This window comes from Adiantum capillus-veneris, chromosome 25 (assembly GCF_014529385.1).
Source record: "Adiantum capillus-veneris isolate H3 chromosome 25, ASM1452938v2, whole genome shotgun sequence".
Classification (NCBI taxonomy): Eukaryota; Viridiplantae; Streptophyta; class Polypodiopsida; order Polypodiales; family Pteridaceae; genus Adiantum; species Adiantum capillus-veneris.
In genome coordinates, this window is record NC_140955.1 from 54,302,280 (window position 1) to 54,310,636 (window position 8,357).

At 44.8% G+C, this 8,357-nt stretch overlaps 1 pseudogene; it reads left to right on the plus strand.

The window, feature by feature from the left end:
- Window positions 1-711: 711 nt before the first annotated feature.
- Window positions 712-1,297, plus strand: LOC147424908 (uncharacterized; annotated as a pseudogene).
- Window positions 1,298-8,357: the final 7,060 nt, after the last annotated feature.

Consider the following 8,357-nt stretch of genomic DNA (forward strand, 5'->3'; position numbering starts at 1 on the left):
AAAACGGCAATCCTGCTAAATAGACTTTTGCAGATTGTGTGCTAAAGTAAACACAGGTTAGCTCGAACCAAGAATTTCTATGAAGGATGCAGTCGTTGCAGTACAGTGGTAAGTATCTTGCCAACTAGTGCTACAATTATACAGGTAAATCAGATCGTCGAGATCACAGCTAAGCCTAGCAGAGAGCTTTGAATTAGGAAAACCACTGGTCACTTGTGGGAGAGGCTAGAAAAAGGAAATACAAGTGCTTAGCAGGTCAGTAACAGGGTTGAAAGAAACATGGAGCAGCAGATGCAACAGCCACAGTCAATGGCAACATCGGCAAATCAAAGCAATTATGATGCAGCTTCAAGCTCATTAATAACAGTCAAATCGGTTGGCATCAGGTTGGAGTTAATAGGTCATTTCAAAGACTTTCCATGCTACATGGATGATGTAGACAATCGCTATCTAAAGTGCAAGCAAAATGCTCTGAAAAGCCCGACAATACAGGTTGTGGAAGTAGGCGAAGCTACCAACATGGCTAATTCACAAAAGAACCTAATGGAAGATTGTTTAGGATCGGTGTACATGAAGCTCAAACCAGGTAGTGAGTGGGACATAATAAAATTGCATAGGCAAGACCTTCCAGAGGTTAGCAGTCGTAGAGTCACTGTGCACCTGATAAACTCAAATCACAAGGACAAAAACGGTAGCAGTCTCTATAGAGATATGGAGGGTAGATGGTACAAAGCAGAAACACCTCAGCAAGCGACGGAAGAGCCAGATCAATGCTTCATAGCTCATGAAGATGGTTCAAAATTGGGATACAAATACATGTCGACAAGTGGTAATACTTACCGCTTGGTAATGAGCTTACCTTTAGCGTCCAATGCAGATACAATGGTAGTTCAAAACAGAGAAATCACTCAAGAGACGGGGACTACTATAATCAATCTGCCAAAAAATGAAGACACAGTCAGCAGAAAGGAATTCCTTGAAGCTATGTGTAAACGACAGTTTCCCTCAACCACTTTAGAAGTCAACAAGCAACTTGAATCAATAGCCCTTCATTGGATCCACGAAACAAGATGGAAAGATCCAATTTATGTAGATTCTGATGGACAAAGATGGGTTCAAGTCACGCGGGTAAGGACATTTAGCGAGTCGGTACCTAGGACACTATGGCAACGCGCATTGAGGACAAGAGCTATGATATAGATGGAAGATGCTATGAATTAGATCTTATTGCAGATAAATTCTTGGAAAGAGCTGCAGCTTTCATCTTGTCACCTTCAACTCCACAAGACCAAATTGAGCAACGTACACATGATGAAATGATCTCTAAACAGGTAAATATTGGTCACACTGCCACTATTGCACAAAGCCAATCACTAGAAGATAGGGAAGTGCACTTTAAAAGCTCTGGGCTTCCACTGACACATGATCAGACTTTGAATTTGTATGAGCACAATTCAACTCCTTTCATTACACAGATGAGTGCCACAACACAACATTCACAGGTGCCGAACACTACACATGCACCACAAAATGTACCAACACAAACATACGTACAATCAATGGAAATATCAGCTATTGAGTTAGCACGACTTCACAAATACCTAGCTCAATCAGCTGAGCTAGATGACAAAGCTAGAATATCCACATCTGGCATAAGAAAGATGACTCTTACAGATAGGGAACACTCTCGGATGGGGGGAGTCCAAACTCCACCTCACTTACTACAATCAGAACAACCCTATCAACTGCAAACAACAAAAGAGAGTCACAATACTCTCTTACAAATCAACAGACAACAGAAGCCAAATACAGGATCGAAGAGACAACAGAGTCCTGAGACTATGCAGAAGCCACAGATAAAGGATCACATGTTCATAACAGACATGGAATTAAAGTTGGTCACTGAAGAAGGGGATGAAACGACCATCTACTAGGGTTATAATGGAAGCTATTACAAGCTTCTTGAGAATGCCACATCCGGAAAAGATAAGGGAAATCAGTCAAAGCCAGCGTCAGTGTTGGTTTTCAAGTATCTACATGTCATGCTGATGACATATTTGATTTAAGATACTATGGGCAACGAATACCAACAATATTATGAACAGATACCTCGACCTGGTATAGAACAAATAGGAATAGATGTGCATTGCTACGGATGTGGCATTAATCATCTAATACCCAATTGCCCAGTAAAGATGCACTTAGATATGATGAAGCAGCAAAACCAAGACAGTATCTGTTAACCCTCACGGTTCACGGACACCCCATCACCTACGACGGACGTGTATTATGTATTTGGTAGAGTCAAGTACCGGGCTTGTCGGACCAATAGGAAAGGGGTAAGAGTGATCGCCGATGAGAGGCGCACTCTAACTGGGACATTCAAGGGATTAGTTAGCCAAGCATGGGCGCCCAAGTGTGATGGGGTGAGCTCATATAAAAGCCAACTAAACCTAAAATTCACTTATTCTCTCATTTGTGCAATAGAAGAGTGCTCTTGCTCCATCTCCATCTCCATCTCCTTCTTCTTCACCTCCTTGTGTGTGTGTATGTGTGTGTGTGTGTGAGAGAGAGAGAGAGAGTGCGATCGAGCATTGCGGCGGCACGACGGCGGTGAAGCGGTTGAGCGCGACGTAGTGGCGTCTCCTTCTTCTTTGCGGCGAGGAATCCTCCACGGCAGGAGCATAGAGCGGTGAGTGACACACCATTGCCCTCTTTTGAGCTTGCTAGATTAGTCTTGTTGTGTGCTTGGAGCCATTTGTGGCTCGCACACGGTGTATCGGCAAGTCCCTTGCTTCGACAGTGCGGCAAGGAGCGCACATTTTTGGCGCCGCTGCCGGGGAATCGCCCTGCACTAAGCCCAAGAGGCACTTTGTGCTTCTCCTATGAGTTGTTTGTAGTAGGAAAGAAGAGGAAGAGGAAGAGGAATGAGTTGTTTTTCTGTAAGTTATTAATTTCTGTGTTGTCTGCAAGTTCTGTGATGTCTGCATAATGTTGTGTTTTCTGTTTACACACAGTCTTTGCAAAATTAGTAGTCGTTAGCTTGTTTGCAGTGAATGAATAAGCAGGTAGGCAGTTAGCAATTTCTATTTGCACACAGTCTGTACACAGTTTTCTGTCAGGGTTTGGCTGCACACAGTGTTTGCACAGCAAGGTAGTGAGAGAGGAAGTAGGTGGACAGTTAGCTCACTGTCAGTAAGCAGTTAACAGATAAGTTAGTAGATTAGTTAGTGGTTAGCAGCACTGTTAGTAAGTAGACAAGGTAGTGAGCCAAGAAAGGGTCACCAAAACCGCGCGCGGTCGTCGTAAAAAAAAAAAAAAAAAAAACCGGAAATATTTAAGCGTGAGTGACTGGGGGGCTACACTAAAATTTTGATCGGGATCGTTTCCCCAAGCCCAGGCCTCAGTCCTACCCCCTCAAGAGGGAATGAGAGCATGTGGGGCAAGTCCTCCACTCTCCTCCCTTCTCTTCCCACTTGCACCCTTAGACTTTCTAATTCGGGCCTAGTTCCCTACTAGAAATTGACGGTTTTAGGGATTCCGAGGGCATAAAGTGACCAAACGGAGGGCTGTAAAGCACGGCACGTCCCTCTGACCGAGACGCTCGTTTTGAACTATCATATGTTCTATTCTATAGATGGGTCAGAAAAAAAGGACCAAAAAATCAAAAAATAAGAAAAGACTTGGGTTGCAAAACACCCAAAATTACTAGGTGAGCAGCCTTCACGGGCCCTCACTGACACTTCTAGGGGATCCAAGTCATATGAACCTACGCTCTGGACGAGTGTTAGAGCACGAGCATATTGGTAGTGCCTCCATTTACGCGGGCACCCATTATTCCTCCACCCTAGGTTCTGGACCTTCGGCCGGGACTCAAGGTAGCGCGACCCAAGATCCTCATATCGCGTCTAGTGATTCTTCCTCTGACTACGAAGTCATGGAGGGGTATCCTACACCAAACCCTGATAGTTCAAGTCAAGACATGCATGCCATGGGCCCACGGCCCGGGTCCAGCGTGTTTAGCCGCTTAAAAGAGACCCTTAGTAGAGCTACTCGCTCCGAACATGCGGTTAATGAAATAAATGAAGGGAGTGGGGAAGTAAATTCGTCATTCATGCCTAAAATGGACCCTATGCTTCTTGAGAGTGTGCATGTGAATGTTCCATCCACTGCATCTCCTGATCCTTTAGGACTATCTCCCTCTGAGGTTTTACTACCCGATGGTAGGAGTCTTGCCGAAGTACAAGAGATCGAACGCTATATGCAAGCAACAAGGGAGAGGGAAATTGAGAACCTACGAAGGCTAGAACAAAGTCGAACCCTGAAAGCAAAGGGTCCTATGACAACAATCATGCTAGCCGAGCAACCGAGTGCTCCCAAGGTAGCAGTCACGGAGGGGCAAGCTATGGGGAGCAATAATGCTTCCACTTCAAGGGAAACCTCCAGCACGCCAGGCCTAGATGGGATATTCCTAAACGAAAATTGGGAGTATGACCTACAAGCAGAAGCTTTAATTGATCGGTACACAGGACACACCTATCATGTGGGTTGGTTAGATGTTCTACAATCCACATCGGGTGCTACTAGCATAGATGAGCAACAACAGAAAGTCTGTGATGTCCTCCATAGGATTGTCGAGTTAGAAAGACAGAACACAGGGATCAACATGCCTTCAACAGGCCTAATGAGATTCTTGGATACGGGAAAGGCCAACCAACCAACCCTATCACAAATGGAGACTCCCTCAGTGAGCCCCATTGATCCTCCATATGTTGTTTCGCCAGGAGCCTCAGTACAATATGAGCCCACAAGTGGCAGCTTTACCTTCCCAGATCTAGCTCATCTTTCTCTTAATGACACTACGGCTACCATGCATATCCCAGTGGTGAGCATGACAAGAAGTACACCATGGAGTTCATTTGTTAATACTGCGCCGATGCCTAGTAGCACAGTGCCCCCAACTATACCTACATGTATGTATCAATCATGTGCACCTATCGTACCTCAGCCTCATGTAGCTCCTACACCTCCGATTATTCCAAGAGCTTACAATCCACAATGGAATTATCCAAGCTCTTATACAAGTGGAGCCATGCCATTTAATAATAACATGCCATATCAGGCACCCCCTATGCCTAGGGCCACGCCTGTAAACTTTGGACCACCGTCTGGTACACCACCATACGAAATTTGGGACCCAAGAGCCACGCGTATGCCAAGGCCAAGGCCAACTCCCATCTCACATGTGGTTCCAGGAGCACATACACCCATTATACCTGCTCAAATAGGAGATTTGGCAGCATTTGCTCAAACTATCGGTCGCTCTATTGCGAAAAACATGTGTAGTGCACCTGATAGAGAGCCTAGGAGCAAGGCAGTTCAAGTAGCTAAGCTCACACAGAAATTCAGTGGAGACGGAGATGCTAGAAAGCATATGGAAGTCTTTGAACATGTGTGCGATTCCTTGGAAGAGCACAATGAGCTACATAAGTGTAAGGCTTTGAGTTTGACCCTAAGCGGAAAGGCTTGAGATTGGTATAGAACCTTAAGAGTAGAAGAGAAAACGATCTACTCTACTCTTAGGAGACTGTTCTTAAAAGAATACATACGAGAGGGAGTACTTTGGGGTGTAGCCTCTCAGCTCCAGAAAGCCCAACAAGAAGAAGGTGAATCCGTGAGAGACTTCATTAGTCGCCTAAATAATTTGAATTCTCGATGCAATCCAAACGAGCGATTCAACAACAACCAATTGCTCGATAGATTCATTAGGGGACTACGACATGAAAGTATCTATAATGGCCTAGTCATTAGAGGTATCACTACTTGGGAAGCAGTCACCATGAATGCAATCCAATTGGAGGATAATTTAATGATTGCAGGAGAAAGAGTGTCTGCCGAGCCGAAGTCTAGTAGCTCGCAAGCATCAGGGCATGAGCCAATGAAGATAAAGCCAATCGTGAAAGAGCAAACGATATCTGAGATGACTTTGGCAGATCTCACAAAGGCCATCCAAGAAAGCCTTAGGGGTAATCGTGCTCCACAAAACACTCATATATGTATCCAAGAAGGGAGCAACAATGGTGCTCAATTTGCTTGGGCCCACATACTACGAGTGAATGCCCTACTTTCAGAGTAAAGTTTAACGGGACTTGTAACGCGTGTGGTAGGTATGGCCATCAAGCGAAGGATTGCCTAATGCTTAAACGTATCATGGAAAATAGACCGCCTATAGCTTGGGCAGACTCACCTCGAGTTCCTGCATTGATGCCTACCCCACCCATGGAGCAACAGTTGCCATTACAACACATGGTACCTAGAACCCAAAATGTGGTCCAAACCACACCGTTGCCACCTCCAGTGCTAGGACCGCAACCCCCTCATCCAAGAGTTACACCTATGAACCAAATAGGTTGCGAGTCATCTAATACTTATGTAGATTGCGAAGAGGACATAGACTCTAGTATCACCTATGGAGTCGACATGCTTGAGGAGTGCCCCATGTACTATATGGAAGACCATTGGGGACAAATCAAACCGGTATATCACGCTACTGCGCTAGCAGCAAGAGGCCAAAACATTAATAGTTTTACCAAGAGACCACCTCTTCAGTGCTACGAATGTGGTGGACCACATCGAGTAGTTGAGTGCCCCATTAGAATGCAAAAGAATGACGCACTAATGCAAACAAGTCAAGGGAGTGCATTGGCAATGCCAATACTCACTTGTAATCGTTGTGGCATAGATCATTTGATCGCACAGTGTCCTAACAATCCAAACGCATCGAAAATCACACCATTGAACATAATAGAGATTGTTGATGGGACACCACCAACTATAAACACAGCACCAGTGAATGCACTCACACAGTCGATGCTCCAAAAGCAAAATTACATCCTCGAAGAGAGAGATGCTGCATCCATTGGCCGAGCGAGAAAGAAGAAAACACGAAGAAAGAAATCCCTTAATGCTTCTAGCTCAAAACCTAGTTCAAAGACTAACATAGGGACAGGAGAGGATCCCGTGTATATGAATGACCTTGAGGATGACTCAGATTCGATAGAGACCACGGAGACCAAAACTATTACTACAAAGGAAAAAGCCAGTGAGGAGGATCACGAGAGGGAATTACGACGAGCATCAAAAGAGTATTCAAAGTTAAACCACCCAGTTGCGAACCCCCAAGATAAGCCACGAGAGAAGAAAAATGAGGATTGCAAGAGAAAGATTGGAACCTATCGAAACCCAACAGTGGAAATTGAACGAGTCCAACAACTGAGGGGTTTGGTGGAAGAAACTCAACGAACATTAGAACCTGAACCCAAACATATCCAGATGTCGGACACAGTGTTCCCCACACAAGTTCAACCTCACAAGAACTACAGGCCGTTAGCTATACCCAGTATCATTCGGGAAGAGAGTGAGGGTAGGACATCTGAAAGTGGACACACACCTTTCCTACTAGAGAGAATGTTTGGTGAGGGAATACCCGACCCCCTTGAGGAAGTGGAGATTCCATCTTCACCATTCTCTTGTCAGGGTCCTACGTCCCACAAGATGCCATTAAATGTTGCCAAATTGATGGATTTTATGTCTTCAGAAGTTAGAACCACCATCATGTCCAAACTATATAAAGACCCCGAGTTAGTCTCAGCTCTTCGAGCCTTCCTCAATGGAGAATTACAGGCCGGATTACCACAGTTTGCACATATGAACAAACCTAACTCGGTAATGAATGATGAGGAACATTTAGCACCACCATTTGACCTAGCGGGACATGAATCTGTAATTGAAGTACCCGTTAACAAGTTGGGGCAATACTTTGAAGGTGATGAATCTAATGCTACTCTACCAATCGCTACTAAAGGATTAACTGTAAAGGGGGTCCTTGATGGTGGTGCGGGAGTCAGCATGGTGACAAAGAGTTGTTGGGAGTCTATGGGGCGACCTCACCTTGAAGCCACAAGCGTAGTGGTAAAAATGGCTAATGGATCTATTGTTACGCCTATTGGAATGCTTAAGGATCTCAGGATCAAAGTCTTGGGACACAAGGTAAGGCAAACTTTCATTGTTGTGGATTTTTCCAAGCATCCTATGTCATTTGAGATGATCTTAGGGCGTCCATTCATGAGGGAAGCAAAAATGGTGCATGACTGGTCCAAAAACCACGTCTACTTACAGTTCCAAGACTCTGTCATTCGAGTTGATCTTTTAAGTGGTCGAACGCATCCTCTAGGAAATAAATTCATCATTGATAATCGATCAGACACAACAATTCACTCAGCTCCATTACAGTATTGTTACACGTGTAACGAAGACACGGATATTGGGGAGAACTCTCCTTATATGGATATCCTACC